General features: G+C 47.7%; 1 protein-coding gene across 2 annotated transcripts in view; it reads left to right on the top strand.

Moving 5' to 3' along the window:
- The first annotated feature begins 4,743 nt into the window (after positions 1-4,743).
- The window catches only part of pea15 (proliferation and apoptosis adaptor protein 15), a 34,603-nt gene continuing 31,846 nt past the window's right edge, over positions 4,744-7,500 (top strand). The window contains exon 1 of one of the 2 annotated variants that reach the window (XM_078204289.1): positions 4,744-5,473. The gene's annotated coding sequence lies outside the window, so the exon portion shown is untranslated. The remainder of the gene's footprint in view (positions 5,474-7,500) is intronic. The other variant, XM_078204288.1, reaches the window with a different exon arrangement.

The raw sequence follows: 7,500 nt of genomic DNA, 5'->3' as shown, positions 1-7,500 counted from the left end.
TTGAAAAGGAGGAGATTTTGGATATGCTGCATGTACTTATATTGGACAAGGCACCAGGATCGGGTGAGTTACATCCAAAGATACTGAGGGAAGTGAGAATGAAAATTTCAAACACACTGGCTATCAACTTCCAGTTTTCCTTAAACCCAGAGGTGGGAGAATTGGAAATGTTACACCTTTGTTCAAACAAAAGAGGTTGAAGATAAGCCCAGCAACTACAGGCCCAGTCAATTTAACTTCAATGATGAGGAAGCTTCTAGAAATTATAATTCTGGATAAAATTAATTGTCACTTGGATAAATAATTAATTGCGGAAAATAGCACAGATTTGTTAAGGGGAAATCATGTTTCATTAACTTGCTGGAGTTTTTTTGAGGAGGTAACAGAGGGGGTCGATGAGGGTAATGCTACAGATGTGGTGTACATGGACTTTCAGAAGGCATTCAATGCAGTGCCACACAACAGACTTGTGAGAAAAGTTATAGGTCATGGAATAAAAGGGACAGTAGCAACATGGATACAAAAATAGCTGAATAATAGGAATCAGAGAGTAATGGTCAATAGATAGTTTCAGGCTGGAGGAAGGTTTGTGATGTTCCCCAGGGGTTGGTATTTGAACCCTTATTTTTCCTGATATATATCAATGATCTAGATCTTGATGTGCAGCGGGCAATTTCAAAGTTTGTGGATGACACAAAACTTGGAAGTATTGTAAACTGTGAGGACTGCAAGAGGATTTTGACAAGTTGGTGGATTGGGCAAATAGGCGGCAGATAAAGTTCAATACAGAGAAGTGTGAGCTGGTGCATGTTGGTAGAAGAGCATGGGGAGACAATATAAAATAAGGAGTAAAATTCATAAAGGGGTGCAGGAGCAGAGGGAGCTGGGTATACCAGTGCATAGATCACGGAAGGTGGCAGGACAGCTGGAGAGAGTAGTTAATAAAACATATTATATTCTGGGCTTTATGAACAGGGGCAGAGAGTACAAGAACAAGGAGGTTGTGCTGAACTTATACAAGACATTAGTTAGATCTCAACTGGAGTATTGTGAACAGTTCTGGACACAACTGGATAGGAAGGATGTGAACACATTGCAGAAAGCGCAGAAGAGGTTTACAAGAATGATTCCAGGGATGAAAAACTACACTTATGGGGATAGATTGGAGAGAATGGGACTGTTCTCCTTGGAGAGAAGAAGGCTAAGAGGAGATTTGATAGAGTTGTTCAAATTCATGAGAGAGCAGGGCAGAGTAGATAGGGAGAAATTGTTCCTGCTCATAAAAGGATCAGGAACGAGAGGGCACAGATTTAAAGTGATTTCCAAAAGAAGCAAATGTGATTTGGGAAAAAACGTTTTCACACAAGTGGTTGTGGTCTGGAACGCACTGGCTGGAAGAGTGGTGAAAGCAGGTTCAATAGAGGCATTCAAGAGGGCATTAGATAATTATCTAAATAGAAACAATGTGCAGGGAAAAGACAGGGAAATGGCAGTGAGTCACGATGCTCATTTGGGGAACCGGTGTAGGCATGATAGGCAAAAGGAAGATGGTTGTGGTGGTTGAAGGTCAAACATTTATCTCAGCTCCAGGACATCTCTGCAGGAGTTCCTCAGGGTAATGTCCTAGACCCACCCAACTTCAACTGCTTCATCAATGAACTTCCTTCCATCATAAGGTCAGAAGAAGGATGTTCGCTGATGATGTTCAGCAGCATTTGTGACTCCTCAGATACTGAAGCAGTCCACGTCCAAATGTAGTGAGATCTGGACTGTTTCCAGGATTGGGCTGACAAGTGGCAAGCAACATTCGTGCCACACAAGTGCCAAGCAGTGACTATCTCCAACAAAACTGACTACAAACAGTGAACATGGTTTTGTGAGTGGAAAATCATATCTCACAAATTTGATTCAGTTTTTTGAAGGGATAAGCAAAAATGTAGATGAGGGCAGTGCAGTCAATGTTGTCTTCATGGACTTTAGCAAGGCCTTTAACAAGGTACCAAATGGTAGCTTGTTGCCTAAGGTTAAATCTCACAGGATCCAGGGTGAGGTAGCTAAATGGATGCAAAATTGGCTTGATGACGGAAGACCAATGTCTTGTACAACTTTACCTTCAGAAGAAGGTGGTTGTAGAGGGTTGTTTTCCAAACAGGAGGTCTGTGACCAGCGGTGTCCTTCAGGGATCGGTGCTGGGTCCATTGTTATTTGTCATTTATATTAATGATTTGGATGAGAATTTAGGAGGCATGGCTATTAAGTTTGCAGGTGACTGTAAGATTGGTGGCATAGTGGACAGTGAAGAAGGTTATCTAGGAATGCAATGGGATCTTGATCAATTGGGCCAGAGGGTGATGAATGGCAGATGGAGTTTAATTTAGATAAATGCGAGGTGATGCATTTTTGTTGATTTAAGCAGGGCAGGACTTACTCAGTTAATGGTCGGGCATTGGGGAGAGTTACAGAACAAAGAGATCTAGGGGTACATGTTCATAGCTCCTTGAAAGTGGAGTCACAGGTGGACAGAGTGATAAAGAAGGCATTCGGCATGCTTGATTTCATTGGTCAGAACATTGAATACAGGAGTTGGGACGTCTTGTTGAAGTTGTACAAGACATTGGTAAGGCCACACTTGGAATACTGTGTACAGTTCTGGTCACCCTATTATAGAAAGAATATTATTAAATTAGAAAGAGTGCAGAAAAGATGCTACCAGGATTTGATGATTTGAATTATAAGGAGAGGCTGGATAGACTGGTGCTTTTTTCCTTGGACCATAAGAGCCTTAGGGGTTATCTTATAGAGGTCTATAAAATAATGAGAGACATAGGTAAGGTAGATAGTCAATATCTTTTCCCAAAGGTAGGGGAGTCAAAAACTAGACGGCATAGGTTTAAGGTAAAAGGGAAGAGATACAGAATGGTCCAGAGGGGAATCTTTTCCAGACAGAGGGTGGTGAGTGTCTGGAACAAGCTGCCAGGTGTAATAGTAGGAGCAGGTACAATTTTGTCTTTTAAAAAGCACTTAGACAGTTCCATGAGTAAGATTAGTACAGAAGGATATGGGCCAAACGCAGGCAATTGGGACTAGCTTAATGGTAAAAACTGGGCGGCATGGATACGTTGGGCCGAAGGGCCTGTTTCCACACTGTAAACCTCCATGAGTCTAAGAGAAGATCTAATCATTGCCCCTTAACATTACGATTGCTGAATCCCCCACGACCAACATCCTGGGGGTTACCATTATCCAGAACCTGAACTGGACCAGCCATATAAATACCGTGGCTACCAGAGCAGGTCGGAAGCTGGAAATCTTGTGGTGAGTAACTCACCTCCTGATTCCACAAAGCCTGTCCACCATCTACAAGGCACAAGTCAGGAGAGTGATGGAATACTCTTCATTTGTCTGCATAAGCGCAACTCCAATAACATTCAAGAAACTCAACACCATCCAGGATAAAGCAACGCACTTGATTGCAACCCCTTCCACTAACATTCACTCTCTCCACCTCCAACCCACAGTGGCAACAGTATGTCCTTTCTACAAGATGCACTGAAGCAACCCACCAAGGTTCCTTAGGCAACACCTTCCAAAACCATGGCCACTACCGTCTCAGGGACTGGAGCGATTCAAGAAGGCAGCTCACCACCACCTTTCAAGGGGCAATTAGAGATGGGCAATAAATGTTAGACTAAAGGGTGTGTGTGTGTGTATGTGTCCGTGTGAGAGAGAGAGTGTGCGTGACTGTGTGATCGGGTATGTCTTATTGTGTCTGTATGTGTGTTTGTGTGTGAGAGAGAGAGAGTGCGTCTATGTGCGTGGATCAATGTGTGAGAGTATGTGTGCCAGTTTGTGTGTGTATGTGTGTGAGTGTTTGTGTGTGAGTGTTTGTGAGTCAGAGGGTTTGTGTGTTTGTGAGAGTTTGTGTGTATGTGAGTTTTTGTATGTGAGAGAGTGTGTGTGAGGTTGTGTGTGAGAGTTTATGTGTGGGTGAGTTTGTGTGTGTGAGTTTGCGTGAAAGTGTGAGACTTTGTGTACGTTTGTGAGAGTGTGTGTGAGAGAGTTTGCGTTTGTGAGAGTGTGTGTGAGAGAGTTTGCGTTTGTGAGTGTGTGTGTGAGAGTTTGCATTTGTGAGAGTGTGTGTGAGAGAGTTTGCGTTTGTGAGAGTGTGTGTGAGAGTTTGCGTTTGTGAGAGTGTGTGTGAGAGAGTTTGCGTTTGTGAGAGTGTGTGTGTGAGAGTTTGCGTTTGTGAGAGTGTGTGAGAGAGTTTGCGTTTGTGAGAGTGTGTTTGTGAGAGTTTGCGTTTGTGAGAGTGTGTGAGAGAGTTTGCGTTTGTGAGAGGGTGTGGGCGGGATTTTCCAACCACGTTCACCCCAAAATTGGAAAATCCCACCCGAGGTCAACGGACCTTTGCATGGTTTGTGTGTGAGAGTTTGTGTATGAGAGAGTTTGTGTGCGTGAACTTGTGTTTGTGTGAGAGACTTTATGTGTGAGAGTTTGTGTGCGACAATTTGTGTGTGTGTTTGTTGCATGAGAGTTTGTATGTTTGTGTTTGAGTTTGCGAGAGTTTGTGTGTGTGTGAGTTTGAGTGTGTTTGGGAGTGAGTGTGAGTTTGTGTGTGAGAATTTGAATGTTTGTGTGTGTGTGTATTTGTGTGATTGTGAGAGTTTGAGTGTGAGCTTGTTTGTGTGTGTGAGAGAGGGAGAGAGTTTGTGTGAGTTTAAATGTTTGTGTGGGAGTTTGTGTGTGTTTGTTCATGTCAGTGTTTATGTGTGTGCTTGTGTGTGAGTTTGTGCGTTAGCGTCAATGTTTGTGTTTGTGTTTGAGTTTGTGTGTGTGTGAATGCGTGTGAAAGTTTGAGTGTCTGTGAGAGAGTTTGTGTGTGTGTTTGTGTGTGTGAGAGTTTGTGTGTGTGAGTGTTTGTGTGTGAGTTAATGTGAGCATTTGTGTTTGATTGTGCGTGTGTGTATGTGTACGCAATTTTATATGTGTCAGAGATTGTGTGTGTGTGAGTTTGTGTGTGAGAGTGTTTGTGTGTGAGTTTATGTGAGCATTTGTGTGTTTGATTGTGTGTGAGTGTGTATGTGTACGCATTTGTATATGTGTCAGAGATTGTGTGTGAGAGAGTTTGCGTGTGTGAAGTTTGTTAGTGTGAGTGTGAGATTGTGTGTGTGAAACAGAGTTTGTGTGAGTGTGAATTTGAGTTTGGGTGAGTGTGAGATTGTCTCTCTTTCAGCCTGACGTCATTGTTCAGACATTCCACCCTGTCACAGCTCTGCTTCCCTTTCTCCTGAGACAGGCTGTACCCAATCATTCAAATTGTCTCCTCCCCCCCAGCAGCTCCAGTCCAAGGGAAGAGGAGGAAACTGTGCTGAAATCAGAAGGCTGGGTGAGGGCAGACTGTAGGAGAGAAAGCTGCCTCCCAGGCACTGCCGCAACAACAGCAGCAGCAATCTCCATCCCCACATCTGGTAAGGTACAAATCCGGTCTCTACACCATACTGGCTCCATTTTAACTCCCTCTCTTGGTCTGACTCTCACCCTCTGTCTTTCCAAATCACTCTCTTTCACTTTCTAGCACCCTGTTTCTGTCTCTGTGTGTCCCTCTCTGTTTCTCTCCCTGTCTCTATCTCTCTCATTCTGTCTCTCTCTCTCTCTCTCCCTGTCTCTCACTCTTTCTGTGCCTCTCGATCTCTCCCTATGTCTGTCTCTGTCTCTCTGTCTCCCCCTCTGTCTCTGCCTCTGTCACTCTCTCTCTCTATCTCTCTCTCTGTTTCTCTCTCCTCTCTCCCTGTCTCCTTCCATCTCTCTCTCTCTCTCTTTTTGTCTGTCTCACTCTCTCTGTCTCTCTTTGTCTCTCTCTCTCTTGTTCTTCTGTCTCTCTATCTTTCTCTGCCTCTCTGTCTGTTCCTCTCTGTCTTGTTCTCTCTCTCTGTCTCTGTGTCTCTGTCTCTGGCTCTCTGTCTTCCTCTGCCGTTCTATGTCTCTACCTCTCAGTCTATCTCTCTCTCACATATTAAACAGAGGATATGGTGATGATGTGGTGATGGTGGGTAGGGTTGGGGGGGGGGGGGGGGGGTGGCGGTGGTTAAGGATGGAAGAACAGCAGGGTGCTGTCTGTTTCCGACAGTGACATTCCTCTGCTGTTCTGGGCTCATCCTGGGATGTCCGTCAGTTACTGAGGGGCTGGGGCTGGAGGGAGGGAGGGAGGAATGTGAGGGGGATGGGGAGGGAGGAGAGAGAAATCTAAGAGGGGACAGGGAGGAGAATGTGGGGCGGAACATGGATAAGAAAGGAAGGGGGATGTGAGAAGGATGTATGGGAAGGGGGATGTGAGGGGAGAGAATGTGAGGGGAGGGGGATGTGAGGGGAGGGGGATGTGAGGGGAGAGAATGTGAGGGGAGGGGCATGTGAGGGGAGAGAATGTGAGGGGAGGGGGATGTGAGGGGAGGGGGATGTGAGGGGAGGGGGATGTGAGGGGAAGGGATGTGAGGGGAGGGGGATGTGAGGGGGAAGTGAGGGGATGGGGATGAGAGGGGAGGGGCATGTGAGGGGAGGGGGATGTGAGGGGAGGGGGATGTGAGGGGAGGGGGATGTGAGGGGAAGGGATGTGAGGGGAGGGGGATGTGAGGGGGAAGTGAGGGGATGGGGATGAGAGGGGAGGGGCATGTGAGGGGAGGGGGATGTGAGGGGAGGGGGATGTGAGGGGAGGGGGATGTGAGGGGAGGGGGATGTGAGGGGAGGGGGATGTGAGGAGGATGTGAGGGGAGGGGGATGTGAGGGGAGGGGGATGTGAGGGGAGGGGGATGTGAGGAGGATGTGAGGGGAGGGGGATGTGAGGGGAGTCGATGTGAGGGGAGGGGAATGTGAGGGGGATGTGAGGGGGATGTGAGGGGAGGGGGACGTGAGGGGAGGGGGATGTGAGGAGGATGTGAGGGGAGGGGGATGTGAGGGGAGGGGGATGTGAGGGGAGTCGATGTGAGGGGAGTCGATGTGAGGGGAGTTGGATGTGAGGGGAGTTGATGTGAGGGGAGTTGATGTGAGGGGAGGGGGATGTGAGGGGAGGGGGATGTGAGGGGAGTCGATGTGAGGGGAGTTGGATGTGAGGGGAGTTGATGTGAGGGGAGGGGGATGTGAGGAGGATGTGAGGGGAGTCGATGTGAGGGGAGGAGGATGTGAGGAGAGAGGGGGATGTGAGGGGAGGGGGATGTGAGGGGAGGGGGATGTGAGGGGAGGGTGATGTGAGGGGAGGGTGATGTGAGGGGAGGGGGATGTGAGGGGAGGGGGATGTGAGGGGAGGGTGATGTGAGGGGAGGGTGATGTGAGGGGAGGGGGATGTGAGGGGAGGGTGATGTGAGGGGAGGGGGATGTGAGGGGAGGGGATGTGAGGGGAGGGGGATGTGAGGGGGATGTGAGGGGAGGGGATGTGAGGGGGATGTAGGGGAGGGGGATGTGAGGGGAGGGGGATGTGAGGGGAGGGGGATGTGAGGCCGAGGGGATGTG

Source organism: Mustelus asterias, unplaced genomic scaffold (genome assembly GCF_964213995.1).
Source record: "Mustelus asterias unplaced genomic scaffold, sMusAst1.hap1.1 HAP1_SCAFFOLD_298, whole genome shotgun sequence".
NCBI lineage: Eukaryota > Metazoa > Chordata > Chondrichthyes > Carcharhiniformes > Triakidae > Mustelus > Mustelus asterias.
This window is presented reverse-complemented; position numbering and strand designations above follow the sequence as displayed.